The sequence below is a fragment of the Pollicipes pollicipes genome, unplaced genomic scaffold, assembly GCF_011947565.3.
Source record: "Pollicipes pollicipes isolate AB1234 unplaced genomic scaffold, Ppol_2.1 Scaffold_3216;HRSCAF=3773_pilon_pilon_pilon, whole genome shotgun sequence".
NCBI classification, from domain to species: Eukaryota; Metazoa; Arthropoda; class Thecostraca; order Pollicipedomorpha; family Pollicipedidae; genus Pollicipes; species Pollicipes pollicipes.
The window spans coordinates 3,343,096-3,360,670 of NW_023596251.1; positions in this window are offsets into that span (position 1 = coordinate 3,343,096).

The window sequence follows — 17,575 nt, forward strand, 5'->3', positions numbered from 1 at the left end:
ATTCAAAAGGTGAAAAGGGGAGCAATTCTGCTGCCGCTGCCACTGCCGGCGCCGCACTGGGGTTGGAAATGCCCGCTAACGTGACATCGGCGCCGTCATCTAGTGGTGACATGATGGCTGAAGGGAGTCAGGCGGTGTGGGCCAGTTAGCAACGACGATGCTAATCTGCGGATGGTGCTCCTTGCAAGGAGGACTTCAAAGTTTTCCTGTCATACCCGTCCTTGCATCTGTGCAGAATGCTGGTATGCAGGTAGTTGTTGAAAAGTGCATTGGGGTGGCTCAGATAGTTGGTGAGACCTGCGTTTGGGTGGCTCAGATGGTTGTTAAGAAATGCGTTTGGGTGGCTCAGATAGTTGGTAATGATGATGATTATTATTTGGGGTGTTAGGGCGCATCGACTGCTGTAGGTCGTGCAGCGCCCAAGATAGTTGGTGAAAAGTGCGTTTGGATGGCTCAGATGGTTGATGGGAAGTGCGTTTGGTCGGCTGACGGACGAATTGTCACCGAGCAGTGTCCTGGCGGGCAGATCCTTGGCATCACGTATATGTCAATTTAAACGTAAGCGCACGCTTCGCTTCGTATCGCCAACATAAGTTTATTGAGAAAGGTCGCATAGGTTCTGATGCACGACGTACATGGCCTATGTCTACATGCGGGATGGTCCCGTATCGATCCTTCCGTCCGGCCTCCCAGGTGGCGCCGGCTCGACTCCCAACAGGGCACCGAGGTCGCTCCAGCCCTCATGCAATCGTCAGTCAAGGTACGTGTCACACATGTGGTACTCTGGTCTCTACGGGGAGGCTACTTTGCCTCACGGCTGTTTTACCGTCGAGGTATTTCATTCTTCGGCCATGCCGTGAGACCCACTGGAAAAACAACATTTGCCTTGAAATGCTTCTGAATGTTGAGAATGCTTCTTCGTCGCGCTGCTACGTCGCATGACACTGCGGCGGCTCGCGGAGCCTGAGTATTTGGTTTGAACTTTTTCATCTAAGCGGGCTACGCTTTAATGAACACTGCCCATTAAAGCACAGCCGTTCATTGAGCAGCTACGTGCTTTAGCTGGCAACAGTTTGGACCGTTACTGGACTGGCCGGACCTTTCGGTGGTGGCTGCAATTGTTGGCTGTCTGCCGTTTGGAAGATCAAAGCATATACCCGAACACTGACTGTCAAGGGTCCAAATACCCAGTTTGCCGTCTTTATAGCGAATGAGCGTTGCTGGTACTGTCACTAGCACCCATAGGAAGACGACTTTCCTGTACATTTATGAATTCTTTGGCTAGCGCTGTTGCCACGGCACTTCCCATAGCAGGACCATCGCGCTGGCGGTAACAGTTGTGGCCAAACCGAAGATGATTGTTGGAAGGACAGTGACGAAGAAGCGCTTCAAAACTTGCATCGCGAGTCCGAACACGTCGACAAACTTCCTGCGAGCAGTCGCGACGTTCACTACCGACTTCATCGCCTCACCTATTGGGATGCTCCTATACATCGTTGCCGAACATGACGGCTTTCGGCAGAAGCTTTCCGGGGGCAGCCGACCGCAAACTCCCAGGGTGGGAGTCTGTGTTTGGTAGGCACGCGGGCACGTGGGAAATGAGTTGAGAGGTGAGGTGTTCTAACGGCCAGCTGAATTTGCCACCGGATCATCCACCCAAACACTATGGGGCTTGGCGGCACGCCCGGTTTGGGATTTGGGGGAACCCGTAGGGTTCGACAATGCGAAAGAGCGACACTTAAAGTGCTGCAGTTATCAGATGTCGTCGACCGAGTTCTCCATGGTGATTTTCACGGTTCGTTTTATTTCGGCCTCAAGCTTGGCTGTTGGATGTCATGCAATTTGCTGGTAATTGCCAATCAGGCATAATCACCTTTTTCCATAATAGCAAACTGTTAACACATCCGAGGATTTTATCACGAGATCCTCGTGACGTCGTAGCCGAGGCAACGTTTGCCTCATCCTCATCTCATCCTCACCTCATCCCGAGAGAAGCGGCCACGAGGTTGGCGATTGTTTTGGTAGATAGCCATGAGCCTAGCGCTTTCCAGGTACTCAGTGAGCGACCGACGTCAGTGGGGGGGGGGGGGGGGGGGGCTGCTGTGGAACGGTTGGTCAGCCTGCAAAACTAGGTCTAAGACCATTGCTTCGCAACGTGTCCTGGTGGTGTCTGCACTTAATATGAAAGTGCATAAGAGTTTCTTTCGATGCCGACTTTGTCTTCCTGAAGTACCTTTTGCTATTTTTGCGTCAAAGCAAACTTGGGTTTTTTCTTGGAGCAACACTAGACTGACGTCCAAAGGACGGCTACTGAAATCTTGCCAGCTGTTTGGAAAAACATCACTGACAGCCTGGACCATAAACATTTCAATGGTGATAGTGCTTAAAGTCATTTGTCGACTCTCAAAAACAGTGTCCTACATCGATGTGGTGATACCAGAACTTTGGTTTGTTAGCCAGCTCCAGAGGGTGCACGTAAGATGAAAAGGTCGTAGGGAATTCGCAGAGCTGGAATTGCGGGAGACCCCTTAGAGATCAGTTCTACCTTGCGAAACAGCCGGACGCTTTAGACGATGACCAGGATGTCCAGGTTGCCTTTGATATCGGGTTTGAAGTTTGCAGCTTATTACTTGCCTAGTCTACTTCACCCCGAGCTTTCTGGTTGTTTTTTTCTATTTTATCAAGATCTTTGTGCTGCGCTGTAGGTTGTTGGCTATTATTTCTTAAATGTAATTACTTTTCCCGATCCATGTTGCCTGGTTTACTTCACGCCGAGCTTTTTCCATTTATCAAGATCTTTGTACTCTGCTGTAGATTACTGGCCAGTTCTATGTGTCTTAAAAAAAACTATTTATCAGTAGTAATTGCTGCTTAACAGTCGACAATTTCTTTAAATTTCATGAAGTTACACTTGTCCTTAGATGTCCCGGTAGTTACAAATGTCTTAAGATTTCATGCAAGTCACCAATTGATCTAAACATCTTATAAGTTAGATTAGGAAATATTTGTATTTCTCAACCAGATATGCGAGAAATAAGATTAATACCTACCTTTGATGTTCACAATTTGCTCGCATAACCAAGGCCGCGTGGCTTCATTTCATATTAACTAATGCGAACCTTGCCGACAACGTTTCTGTTCATGGTTGGCTGAGCATATTCAGCACTATCAACGACTAGATTCGTTAAGGTCCATTGAAAGAGGAGCTGCCAAGCCCCATCGCCTCTGCGTCTCCACCCCGCACGTCGGCGATGCGGCGCCACGTCCCCGGCGCTTCAGTCGACAGTCGAAGAAGCGAACATTTGAGTCTGGTGCACCAGCCCCGGCGCCGCCATCAAGGCGTGTTCTGGGACCGAGACGGCTCAGGATCACACAGATCTGGTGAGCGACGGCTCCTGTTTTATTCGTACTTAGAGACGTATGTGTTGTGAGCTATGTAGGTATGCTGATTGGTCTTCTGAAGACGAGAACGAGTGTTTGGTGGTGATGGGAGCTGCATATAAAATGCATATGAGGCGTTAATTAGATAGCCTTTTCGCCGAATTATGATAATTCTTTTCTCTTCGCTCGACGCTCGACGCTATCAAAGCAAAAGCCAGCTTTGGTGCCGTACGGGAGCCTCATCACAACGCAAATGCAAGCACTGCTCACGTTGCGTGCTTTCAGCGACTCGCAAAACAGCTGTATATGAATTACAAGGTGGCAAACTAGATATCTAAGGCCCCCTCTGGCTTTCACCATCCACTTTTAGCTTTCTATGATGTTGTCTAACAAAGAACTTTCGTCACATGTTCAAACAGTGTTGTGTTTGACGCATCTCTGTCACCTTAATGAAATTCCCTGAAACGATTATGATGCTTTTCGCTCCCCACGCGTGCAGTTTGATCTGCACGAAAATGCAATATTTATGGTAAAGATCCGGCGGGCAAAAATGGTTCAAATGCAGGAAAATTTTCTTAAAACTAGCCTTTTAAATACAACAGTCTTCCATTTCAGCAAGTTTCGTCCGTTATTTGTCCAATAGCAAAACAAATACTGGAGTGGGACGAGGAGATCAAGCCGACCATAGTAGCTGTTTTTTGGACATCGGCAGCATCAGAAAGGATAGTTCAGGAGTGTAAAATCGACGCAGTCATAAAATCGTTCAATGCCGAATAAACATCTTTATTCCCCATCTAGGAACAATAGCGAAACATATTTTTAGTGTTACCTTTTGTCTCATATTCATCCCAACTTTATTTCCGCCAAGCCTTGAATTCCAGGGCAAATTGGGGATTTCTCAGTGCAGGAATATTCGATGCCTATGCTTTTTCATCATTGAAGTGCAGACTAGCTTTCATTGAGTATATTTTACCTGTTGTACACTGTCATCTCTATCGCTTTTAGCTGGCCAGCCCAAGCCGTCCGCTCGATTCTCAGAACACTCAAAGATAAGCTGGCGCGGTTCGGAGGCTGCCGGTTTCGAACTCCACATGCAGGGGCCGGACGACTGGCGTTTTAAAGTCTAACCATTGCGAGAAGCCCACACTTACAACAGGTGTAAATCGTTCCCGTTCAGTGCCCAGCCTTTTGCACCATATGTTTGAGTGTTGGGCCCCTGGAAGTTCTTGTAAGAGGTCGTTTTGGTCACCTACCAATTCCTGGCACCACTGGCTCCATTTCTTTGATTCGAATTTCAACCAATAACTGGACCTCGAAGCCCAACTGACACGCCGTTGTTGACCGTGCTGTCAATGATCGCAGCACAAATTGGTGATGTGGACGTATTTCGATACATTTGGCACCCTTATTTGTAAGTGTCGATGGATGGCTCCATTATATTGGTAAGCTTCACAGACATTCAGGCAGTGCTGCACCACGGAGAGCTAAGCCGTTCCAAGACGCATTATTCTTGTTTGCAAATGTGTGGTGGCTGAAAGTTGAGCAAGACGGGAAATTTGGAATAGTGTTGTGATTAATAGCGAATAATGTACTTTCCAAAATCGTATAGTTCTCAATCGCAACAAAACGGTTGCATAAGTCACCGAGCCTTAGACCAGCCAAGGCTAAATATGGTATCCCAAAATGGGCACCAACGTATATCAGAATGACGTGGAGTGATGTCAGAAATTTATCACATTATTCGTTTTCTTCAGTGATAACCAACAATAGTTTTAACCGAAGCCACGTGACATGGTGTGATCAACACCACACCGCATAGCTGTGACCTATGTACGTTTCTAACCAATTTATGAAGGAAAACACTTTCAGGTCATGCATTTTAGAATCACCGAAGGGCCATGTCTACACACGACCTTTTATGACCTTCTATACTTTGTTGCTAAAAAGGTGCCTGGTTATCGCTTATGCCAACAAATAAAAGGTTTTAATATTTTTACCCGAATGACAAATGATTCGAGTGAGGGCAGCGCACCAAACATACTAAAACCTGCCTTTCACTTGATCCGACATAAACAAGCCCACACAAATTGCTTCTATCCTTTCCAGCTGGCTTCCATCATTAAACCAAACGGTATACACTATCACTACTTTCTCTTGCCATTTCCCCCAAGTTAATCAAGCTCAGCGTCGCAGCAAAGTTGGCCACGAAGGCCACTTTGTCTGCTGCCACGGGCACGCCGTAGGCCAAACGTCCCCCAATAAACCGACGAAGCGCGGTCACCAGCACTGGCCGGAGCCGCGCTGGCCGTCTGATCCCCGCTGGCACGGCCCATAACCACGGCTGGAGCGGCGCAGGCCGTCTGATCCCCGCTGGCACGGCCCATAACCACTGAAAGTGGCCAGTGCCGGCCGGAAGTGACCAGTGCCGGCCGGAAGTGCCCAGTTCCGGTAGCGGACCGTCCAGGCCGGCTCGGGGAAAGGTGCGACGCGCGGCGGGAGTTGGAAGAAGAGGGCACCCTTAACCGCTCATCGCCGCAACACACGCAAGTGCACCGCTCGGCACGTGTACCGTCAGTCCACCGTCAGTCCACCGCAGGGTCAGCGTCAGTGCTCCGCCGCTCCACCGTAGAGTCACCGTCACTGCTCCACAGCTCCACCGTAGTCACCGTCGGTGCAGCAGCGCTCTACCGTAGAGTCATCGTCAGTGTCCCCAGCTCCACCGCAGAGTCACCGCCAGTGCTCCACCGCTCCACTGTAGAGTCACCGCCAGTGCTCCACCGCTCCACCGTAGAGTCACCGCCAGTACAGCAACGCTCCGCCGTAGAGCCGCGGACGTGTTGAAACATGGCCGGCAATGTATGGGAACGGCGTCCATTTACAAGGCGGTAAACGACCGACAACGAAACGTGCCCCTGGTGAGACTAAACGCCCCGGACCTCAATCGCGGCGCTTCTCTCTGCCAGACAGAGTGGCGACAGGTGCTTTTCCCTGGACACCACGAGATGCCGCCTTTCTGTAAGCGGTTCATTATACGCGGTACTGACCGGTGGGCTGTGATACGGCATCCTTTAAAAGCAGCGGGGGCAGTCCATTGACATGAGCGTGCCTGTCCCGCTTATCTTGCCCATTACTCACGCCGAGTGTCTCATGCCCCCCTCTCTCTCTCTCTCTTTTCTCTCTTTTTTTTCTCTCTCTCTCTCTCTAATCCTCTCTCTCTTCCTCTCTTGTTCTGTGTCCGTTTCTTTCGCTTCTTTCTCACCATTCCCTGTCCATCCTTGTCCGTACCATTTCTCTTGATGCGCCTTCTCCACCGTTACCCTACTATCATGTCCATGGCATTTCCGCATCACATGGGCTTACCAGTGACCGGAAGCTGTCCCAACCACAGCGTTATTCGGGCTTGATCATTAGCTCCACGGATGCCTCGGCTTACGTATGACGTTGAAGGATGGGCCAATATTTCTCACACTTAGGGAAGCCTCGGACGTCTTGCTAGCACTGCACCGGATATCGCTACCTGCAATCAGTTGAATATTGCAGAAGTTTCCGAAGAAGCTGTGATCTTTCGGGAAGTGTATCCACAGAATAATACGAATCAATTATATATGTAACACTACGTTATAATCACCCCTGTCAAGACGTTCAAATTGGCCCAACGTAACACCCCCAGGAGTAAGAAGCGATCATATTAGGCCGACATTACACCTTTTCCGGAGCCGATCTTGATCATACTTGGCTGATGGCACCCTCCAGGCTTACATCTAGGCGCAGTCAAGGCATTAATAACTTCATCCGCGCACCGACAGGGGCCTGCGCCAAATTCGCCGACAGAGGTGGGGGGAGGGGGGGGGGCCTAACCCTCCTCGTATCTTTGGACAGGAAAGGGACAGAGAGACCAACGAAACGTCATTCGACAGCTCATACAAAGTTAAATGAGAATAAGCATGCCCATTTTGGTGAGTGAAGTCAGGATTAAGATCAGCTCAGGTCAAATGGTATCTTACCCGCACGATCGGGTATAAGCCGATGGCGGCATACACAGGTCAGTGCAGATCACTGACGTCAGTTGTTGCTTTCTTTGAGCGAAAAGATTCTTTGTCAACTGAGTACACTCATTTTTGGCCGACGACACCAGAGGATAGCGTCTGAATCTAAGTGGACAAAACCCCAATAACAGATTCAACATTGGTCAATGGCATAGTTAACTTTTTTAAGGTCATATGGTTTTTCACGACGTGTTCAACCTATGTTTCAACCTAGGCTGAACCAGCCGAGTACCACAGCGTCTGTACAGTCCAACGAGCTGTCAGGACTGGTACTTCCGAATACATCAGCGAAAAAACTGGTTCGGTGGCTCGCGAGCAACACAACTTCAACACCCGAAATGAAAATCCCAAAACACAGTCTTGAGGCCAAAATCGCATAATCGTATATCTTGATTGTATGTTTGCTTTGAAAAAAATAATTATACCATTATACGCCAAAACTGTACGATTTACCTAAAAAATCTACGGCTTTTCATTTTTAGAAACTCACTACAGATTGTTCACCGATGGAAATTTGTAAATGGACCTCCGCTTTGCCCTTGTAATGGTCCCAAAGCGGACATGGATCATCCAGCGGCATCCCGATGGTGCTGCTGGATAACTCGAAAGTACAGCATCGGCACCCAGCTGCCTACTTGGCGCATCAGCTGTCTGTTAGGGGCACCCAATGACTGCACGCGGGCTGCCACCATCTCAGCACTCGAGCTCAGGCTGTCATCGTGGCGAGCTTACTACCGCTTTCCAGCACCATCTGGGAGCGGTCACTCGCGGCCGGCCTTCCACGCCGGGGCACAACAGCTGGCCACTGCTCAACGCCAAACGACCACGCCTTCGCGAACAATCATCCACCGCTGAAGGCTCTCCGATCGACACGTATGACAGCTTCGGACCTCACTAAGGGGTTGTCTGCTTTCATTCTTGAGCTCAATCAGCTCTTCCGCCTGAGCTGGCCGCCTCAGTGAGTGTGCTCCGCTCCTTCTCGAGAGTCTAGGGGTTTTGCCGGCCACTTAGGGGAGACATACAAGCCTCCGAGCGGCAGGCGTAGTAACGTGTTCTGTGTCTCTTGCTCTCTTAAAAACTTATGTGCAAGATTTGAAAAGACTCTGCTGGTTGTAAAATAAAAGTGAGCTATTCCTATATCTGTGTGTATGCATGCAGTTGCAGATAACGAATATCTATTTATTTATATCTATATATTCTGAAAGTGACTCAAATATATATATATATATATATATATATATATATATATATATATACATATATATTCTTCTTATGCATACATGTATGCATACAATTCTCACACACACACACACACACACACACATATATATATATATATATATATATATATATATATATATATATATATATATATATATATATATATATATATATATATTACCAAATCACTTCTGCCATTGCTTCGATTAAGACATGCTGCCGAAATGTCAACCCAGTCATATCTCCATTCTCCTGGTTTTTCTCCGGGGAATAAGGCTAATACTACTGTCTTATTGATGCCAACAATGTTCCTCGTTGATGCACTGAACAACTTGCATTTCCATTTTGTTTGTGCCGCGCGCGTGTGTTAAGATATCATTGTGTACACTGTACGCGTGTGTTTGTACATGACGATGGAAGTGCTGTTGGCGGTGGACACGTCGTGAGATTATCTAATATATATATATATATATATATATATATATATATATATATGCGCTCGTCATCATTAGGACAGGGAATGAAACACATTCTTACCTATTATAAAGTTCCAAAGAAATATATCGTTAGGTTGCACCACAGGCACTGCTTATGCGAAGACGTTATCACAACTAGGCAAAACGCTTCAATGCGAAGAGGTCAGTTTCAGCACAGTACAGTAATAACACAGATTCATGCGGCAAAACAACTGAAGCTCGATGAGGACGTAACTCTCTCCCAGCCACCAGCTACACTTGTCCCCACCATAGGCTCTTTCGCCACATTTCATTCCCAGCCCCTATGCCTTGTTTTCAGGGCTGGCCCGTAATAGCTGTCATCATTTCAAGACAGCGTCACAAGTCACGCAGACTGTTCGTGACAGCACGCGAAAGGACACAGACAAAAACGTCACCTGTTGAGCTGGGAGGTGACGGGATGCCGAGGTGTGTCAGCGGCAGCGGCGGCTCGTGCCACTCACCACACCGGGCCCCGCCATCGATCTCAAACTGGACCAGACGGCGCGTCCGGCCGCTGCTGCCTCCAGTTGGAGACACGGGACCTCCGTCCGCCTGGGGACATGCTGACAGGGAGCGACCGTGCGGCCGGCGCGGCGGAGCGTCGGCGGCGGCGGCAGCCCGTCTCGGCGGCACCGAGAGGGCAGCCGTGGCCGCCGATCGACGCTATCGACGCGGTCCGACTGCGGGCGGGCTCGGCCCTGCTGAGTTGATCAGGGCGACCGACACGTCGGATCCCCGGATCCCCGGATCCCGGATCGGATCCCACGATTATCCCACGTCGGCTCCGGTCCCGGGCTGCTGCTCCTCCAACTGCGGCCAGTTGTATGAGATGTTGATGCTGGGGACGAGCCGCTTTTGGCGGAGAGGTTTCGGGATGTAGTTGTGTGCCACCTATGATAGAGGTCATAGATCATCTGAAGCTGAAGCTGAAAGCAGATCGTTGTGTTGCATGCACTATACCTGGGCCCGGATGTTCCCTGGGCCAGTCCGGACTTGACAACTCTTTGGCGACTGCGGTCCGATTCAGGACACGGGCGATGTCGCGATTACGGTAGCGCTGGAATGCGATACCTGACATTTTCGGTTAGGGAGTCCACCATTGTCTTTCGGCTTCAGAGCATTCTACCGTTGTTTTCTAGTTCTGTCAGGACACAGTTGGGCACTGAGTTACCGAGTTTGGTCTGGGTCGCGCAGCAGCAAGACTGGGAGGGAGCACATAACCGTGTTTGATGGGCCCTGCCGGCCGATTTCGTCCCGGACCGGCAACACGGCCACCGCAGGAGCGGCATGTCAGCCCGCCGCCTTAATGGAGCGCTCCAGCGAGACAGCCTTCACGGAACGCTCGGCGGAGACGGCGGGTCGCGCGCCGCCACCGTCGCCGCCTGTGGCGTGCTGGCGCCAGCTGACAGCGGCTGTACTGGAGCCGTCACGCGCCACGCTCGGGCGAGTCGCCGGTGGCGGCCAGCCGGGGTCGATCCGGTGCTGTTCTGGAGGAGGCCGTGCAGAGACGGCTGGCTGAGGTCGCACCTTCGCAGCCGGCAGCTCTCCGACGACCAGATCGATCGAATTATGGCGGCGTTATCAGATCGACGGAGCGAAGACGGCGTCACCAGATCGACCGAGCGAAGACGGCGTCACCAGATCGACCGAGTGAAGACGGCGGCACCAGATCGACCGAGTGAAGACAGCGTTATCAGATCGACCGCGTGAAGACGACGTCATCGGAGTCCAAAAGTCGTCCCTCGCCCGCGATGCGACGACGTGGCGTCACCAGATCAACTGGCACGGAACTACTCGATCTGGAGCCGTGGAGCTGGTGCACTGATGGATGCCATGACTACGCCGCGCACGGCTGACCCTCACGCGAGGGACCGGGCGTGCTGGCCTCCTGTGCACCAGACAACGCCAGTCTGACGGACACTAACCGACCGGCAGCGTCCAGGTCCCATCCCACTGCGACGTGTCTGCTTATATATAAGAGACGTAGATTGTACATTTCGAAAATATTCCAAAGGCCATAGGCTGGACTTAAGACACGATAAGCCATAGACGTAATTGGCACATTCAAATAGCAGCGTTGGTTTCAGGATTTTTGACGACAGTGACACTCTATATCAGATAATAGAGCCAGTCTATCGGGTCAGGATATACGTGTACGTCATCGCCTCCTGAAACTTCTCAGCTTCGCTCGAAATTGTTGTCAGGCGTGCAGGGCCCTATTATTGCCAGGCGTGCAGGACCCTGTTATTGTCAGGCGTGCAGGGCCCTATTATTGTCAGGCGTGCAGGGCCCTATTTATTCAGACGTATCCATCAAGAAAGCTTAACGCAACATCTTTCGAGGTGAAAAATTGTTACGTGTCATTCAGGCTCAAAGCGAGTAGCGGAATATGCAAATATACAAGCACGCTGAAGGCAAGCTGCAATTTGGTACGTCTGAGCAAATACCCGCGTGAAATTATGGGATGGAAAACGTTTCAGAACAACAGATCCATGGCCGTTTGCACCTGAGTGAAATGTGTATTACGTTATTTCAAAAGCACAAAACTTATGTCAAGGCAATCTTGCTCTTTCACAACCCTTTAACAGCAGCTATTGGCCAATGTAAAGGGGCTCCAAAAGTCAAATGTCCCGTTTTCAAACTAACCTCAGCCTTTTTAAGCATTGCAAACGGCATGCACACTGACAACAAACGCGCTAGTTTGATCTTGGCATTTTTAGGGGAGGTGTTGATGAAACAACATGTTAGTTAAGACATTTCGCCAGACAATTTAGTGAAAAGGTGCAGTGATATGCATGTTTTCACACTTGTTTCAGAGTATATGTGAACATAATTTTCCGCGCGTGCAGACCAGAAAGCTTGTTTAAATGGGAGTGACCACGATTGGGGCTGTTGAGGTCCAGATCCCTGCAACATTCGGGTTGATTGACCTGTTTTGTGTTTTGACCATATAAAACTACGCGAAAAACAAGATGGTTCCAGTAACATCTTAGCTACCTTTATGCTTGTGCAGATGGGAAAAACGTCTCATATTCACGGATGCTTGCAATTCATTCGGACTCATGGATGAGCTCGTACACGCAACAAGCAATCCGTTAGTTGTTTGGGAGTTCGGGAGAAAAAAAATAAAGAGTTTGCATCAGAAAATAAGATACATTGGTGAGCATGATCAATAGAGCAAGCAACCGGAGTGCTGCGGTCATTATGCGATGAAGCGTTCTTGTTTCGTGTATTATCAGATGTTTTCACATCGAAAGCCACGCAAACTTTGCGTCGGGTAATTACACCGATTTCAAAGTTACTCAGCATGTGGAGACAACATCAGCTCAAGCCACAAAACATGCTTCCAACTTGCATAATGTAAGGCATAGCATTATCTCAGATCACGTTATTTGAATTCAACGGCCCTTGAACAAGTTGGTTGATTTTTAAGATCTCCAAGGCGCTGGTGGCATGCACAACAGGTCACGAACACGAGATGAAATTTTTAAACCCGTCTGAGTCAAGCTCTCAGCCAAGAGCAAGTTAAGTTTGATCTGTTTGGCTTTTATAAAAATTCAGCTTTAAATTTTACGTTCAAACGCATTTCCAGCACCGTTTGCAAAACCTGGATATTCCTTTCGTTTTCTGCTACACTCCCCTGATCTGATGGTTTTTTAAGACGTGACTAAACTCCCTGCCAAAAACGTGAATCTAGCAAAGCCATGGGCCTGCCGTGCTGCGCCCCAGGGGACGTTATGACCGTCCACCACCCGCAGTTTCCGCCCACCCGGCACATCCCGGGCTACACCGGCCACCGTCCCACCACCCTCTTCCAGGGCTACACCATGACCATCGGCAACAAGACGGGAGCCTACATGGCGAAGGCGCGCGACGCGCTGCTCCGCTCCTCCAAGAACCCGGACGCATGGCCCAATCCGTGGGACCACCCGAAGCGGAAGCCGCTGCAGCCCAAGCTGCCGGGCGTCGGTCGGCCGCTGGACAGGATGCGAGAGGTGCAGAACTTTTACAACCTCGCCCAGCAGCACCGCATCCACTACAAGGACGTGACGCGTAACAAGCCAAAGCTGGACCACTTCGAAATCCCCATGCCAGCCGCCGAGTTCTACAGCGCGCTGCCGCAGGACTGCCCTCCGAAGCGCGTGCGCCAGGTGGTGGACGCCGACCTGCAGGAGGGGCGCAGGATCACGCAGCTGCCGCACGCCATGGCCGGCTTCGACGGCGTGCGCTCTGAGTACTTCCAGACGCTTCACCCGCGCTGGACGCCCACGCTGAACCGCGCGTTCCAGGAGGTTTGGCGCACTCCGCACTGTGACCGCCAGGCGCCGAGCACCCGACCTTGGCTGCTGGAGCTGGCCACGCCCAGCCCCCTGGACGTGACCGCCTACGACACGTCCGAGTGTCCGAACCCCTGCAACGAGCCGTGAGACCCCGATGGGAAGTGATGCAGGAGCGGTCTGGGTGCGCTGCCGATGTCCGGCGTGGGCGATCAGCGGAGTTGGGCGAACTCCGTGTGTTGCGTGAATGCTTCTGATTCTACTTATTTTGAAGAGGACGTACTCTCATTTTAATGTCGTTTATAGCTTGTCCCGTCTTGGTTTGCATGAATATATTGCTTTTGCATCCGATTTCACCACGACAGTCACCGGATATATCTGGCAAAGTTGGGCCTGATCGTAATCTCAAGCACATGCTTAGAAGCTGCTAGTTTATTGCTGATGTGTGAGTTACCCTGCTGCTTTGTGTCATCAAACGTCCTGGCGTATGTAAAAATCTTCCGTAGCTGAATCGATAAGAGCACCCGCCTACCTGTCCACCGGCGGCGGTGTGGGTGGGCTCAAGTCGCCTCGACACTCACTTCCCCCTGAATGGGATGGCTTACTGCCGGCGAAACGGCTGTTCAAGGTCAGATGGCGGGACGAGCCGTGCCGGACATTGTGGCGCGTTAGTCTTTCGCTACAGCAACATCCCATTAAACTGGGATTTTACGGTCAGGTAGTGAGGTCACGGTGTCGTAACAAGCACCGCTTAGTGTGAGCACTAATCCAGTAATTCCAGCCTATCAAAATGTTGCCTAATAAAACTTCCTGATAAAAATATCACAAAATAGCTCTCAGTCATATAGCTTTAAGTGTCTGTAACGTCGTACTGTGCTAGGATGTGATACAACAATGCACGACCCTCCCCCCTCCCATCCTATCACCGCCACGCGGCGCAGGCCTCGCTTCACCAACGTCGTTCTAGCAGTAACCTCATTTCAGGTCTTTGATCTGGGAGTGGGGCGGCACGTCGAAGGCAAACACCGTCTCAAAGCATCTAGCTGGAGTGGCCCAACGATACGCCTCGGACGCCGCTCCCTGTTACCGACTGGGATCTGTTTTCAGCTCCGTCTCCCTCTACGAGCGTGTCGAAACTGGCACGTAACTCAAGCGATACAAATGCCGCTTGTTTCGCCATTTTGAAAGCGCTGTTTCCTCGCATATTATGAAAATGAGAAGCGACCTAATTTCGCACGGCAGGGCCGCATGTTGCAGGCGACATCCAGGCCTCGTCACTTTTTTCCTTTCGGTTGTCAGGAAGATCGGCACGACACAGCCCGTTGCCATGGTGATTACTTGGTGGAGTGAAATCAATATTGAGCCGTATTTTGCATTCCGCTCGGTCCGAGGCGAAATGCGATCTTCAGTCAGCAAGGTCAGCACAAAAGCCGGATAGGACACTATCATAGACATTATGTTATATATATATATATATATATATATATATATATATATATATATATATATATATAAATATTATTTCAATCTATATAACCTAAAGAACTAAGTAAACAACACTCTTCAATTTTCTAAGACACAGCAAGTCTACATTCAGTAATATTTTGCATAACGCGCACTGGGAGATCAACGGAGAAAGAAGCCGCACGTTCAGTGTGAGTGCTTACTGCACCTACTAACACCCATTTCCTGTTCAAGGGAGTGGTCCACATTTGAATGGGGTTTTGAACTGAAAAAGCCATCTTGAAGATCATTCAGTGCGGTTCACAGCCCTGTCCTTCAGAACTGGACTACTCTAGTTTCTTAGCTGCATGTCCACGAAGATGTGCAGACGATTTCGGGGAGAGCACTCCAAAGTTACCTTGGCATTCATAACGTAATAATAGCGTCATTAAAATACTGTCATTCAAATGAGCATGCGGGAATCAAGACCAAAAAATAGAAATGTGTCGTTCATATTTCATGTTCGTGAGCACAATTTCCAAATATAACTACTGTCAACTGGCTTTAATTCAATATTGTGCGAGGCACGATGACGTTATCAAGCGATGAGGCATTGAGAAAAACAATTACTAAAACTAAAATTAAGCTGTCTAGAGCAGCCTTCCCCGCTTAAAACTATACTTTTAGTTATACGTGAGCTCACGTCATCATATCTGATGCCTGCTTCAATATCTCCAAATGTGGAACACTCCCTTTAAGACACCGCGCTTTGAAACGATAATGCTGTTATTGTAGTGTTAACGTGCCGCGCCTGAACTTTCCGGCTTCGCAAACGGGGCCGACTCACTATGGCAAAATAGGCAAAGATTAAAGCTACCACAAATGCGTGCAGGTAAATACACAAGCATTCCTTGAGTGAGCTCTTCCCAGTGTCTGACAGAGGGGGCAGCGAGCGGGTCCATGCAAGTGCGTCCCGAAGCAAATGCGCGACTCACGAGGATGGGAACAATATTAGATAAAACCACACTTGTCCCTGACCTCGAGTTGACTTGAGAACGAGGACATATATGTCACATGAGGACATATGTGCGCCTGTAGCAGGCTTCATCTATCAACTGCTGTCACTCGAATAAATTTGACTGGAATTAGCCCGGAAATGGGTGTCCTCGGGTCGAAGCCGGAGTCGGCCCGGAGCTGAACACCGTTGCTGGTAATCACATGCAGGGCCGGCGCGACTCGCTGCGAGTCAGCCGAACACCGTTGCTGGTAATCACAGGCGGGGCCGGCACGACTCGCTGCGAGTCAGCTGAACACCGCTGATGGTAATCACAGACGGGGCCGGCGCGACTCGCTGCGAGTCAGGCTCGCAATCAGATCCTTTGGAACGACACCAAGTCTTAATCAGACGTCAAAAGCGGAAGCTGAGTGGCCGCGCCCTCCGGGTTGCCGCAACACACCAGGATTGTGCCCTGCTCCACGCGCTTTCAGCTGAATACATCGCCGGGCTTTCAGAAGATATTTCAATAATTTGTTCACGGACTACACTTGCATAAGTGGAGCGATGCATGCATGGGATCATCTATGCATGGCACAAAGGAATAGATGTTTCACCAAGTGACGACGCGGCATCATGGTGCCATATTTCCACGCTAAAAAGAAGAAATATGCCACAGGGACAGTCGTTTTATCGCATTGCTTCTTGTACCACGGATTGTCCAGCGTTGCCTGGTTAACGCGATGGGGCAGCGCCAAGGTACAGCGCTTCGAAACCATAGTGCGTTCAATTTGTATTTGGGAAAGAGTGTCAGCATCCAAAGGCAATCTCTGTTCGCAGCGAGGACCTTCATGCCGACGCGGTTGGAGCGAATAACACGTGGCACTAAATTTGTAAATTAAAATCTCGCAGCTGCTTATCCTGCCTGTCGTAAGGAAGCATGCATTCAGCAAATAGGTAGAATCCGGTCCAGCCTTCATCTACCACAAGCAAGCGTTCGTCGCTCCTTGGTTATTCGACCAATGAGCTTGTGCCGCGCCAAGCCGCGCCACGCCCTAACGTATTGATTTTAAAGTCCTGTTTGCATGTGCACTAGGTCGAAGGCCGGTGCCAGACAGCATGTACATCGCTATTCTGGCAAGCTGTTGATTCTGGCTGTTGATTTCGGAAGGTATGACTAAGACAAAGGGAGCGAATATAGCGCTGCCGTGATTTAGGTGCACCATAGCAAAATATTTTAAAAGGATGATAAATGATACTCAACATAAGCTGCTATTAGGTTTCGGTAAATTCGCCGCGTGCATGGAGCTCCAAACTTTGCTTGTGTCTGGAGTATCTGTAACCTCCAATGCTGTGCGCAGTGCATTTGTTTATTATCTTAAAAATTCGAAGCGGAAACCCGAAAAATAACGAACAAGTGAGGTAGACGACTGATACATTTTAGCCGGCATTCATAGCGCAGCGATTACACAAATAATTGCGCGTGACATACACGTATACACTGTTCGTTCATGTGCTTTTAGTAAAGGAGCCGCTTTGTCAAGTCGTTCATTTGATAATGTTTCTCCTTTCATGCGTCGTTTTCTATATTCGGGCAACCTGGCTCGCTGGGAGCGGCAGCGGCTTCCAAGCATTCTCTGTGATTGGCCACGTAAGGAACCGTCTTTCGCGCACCATCCCATCCCATGTGGCTGTGGTATGACTGTCTTGAATTTA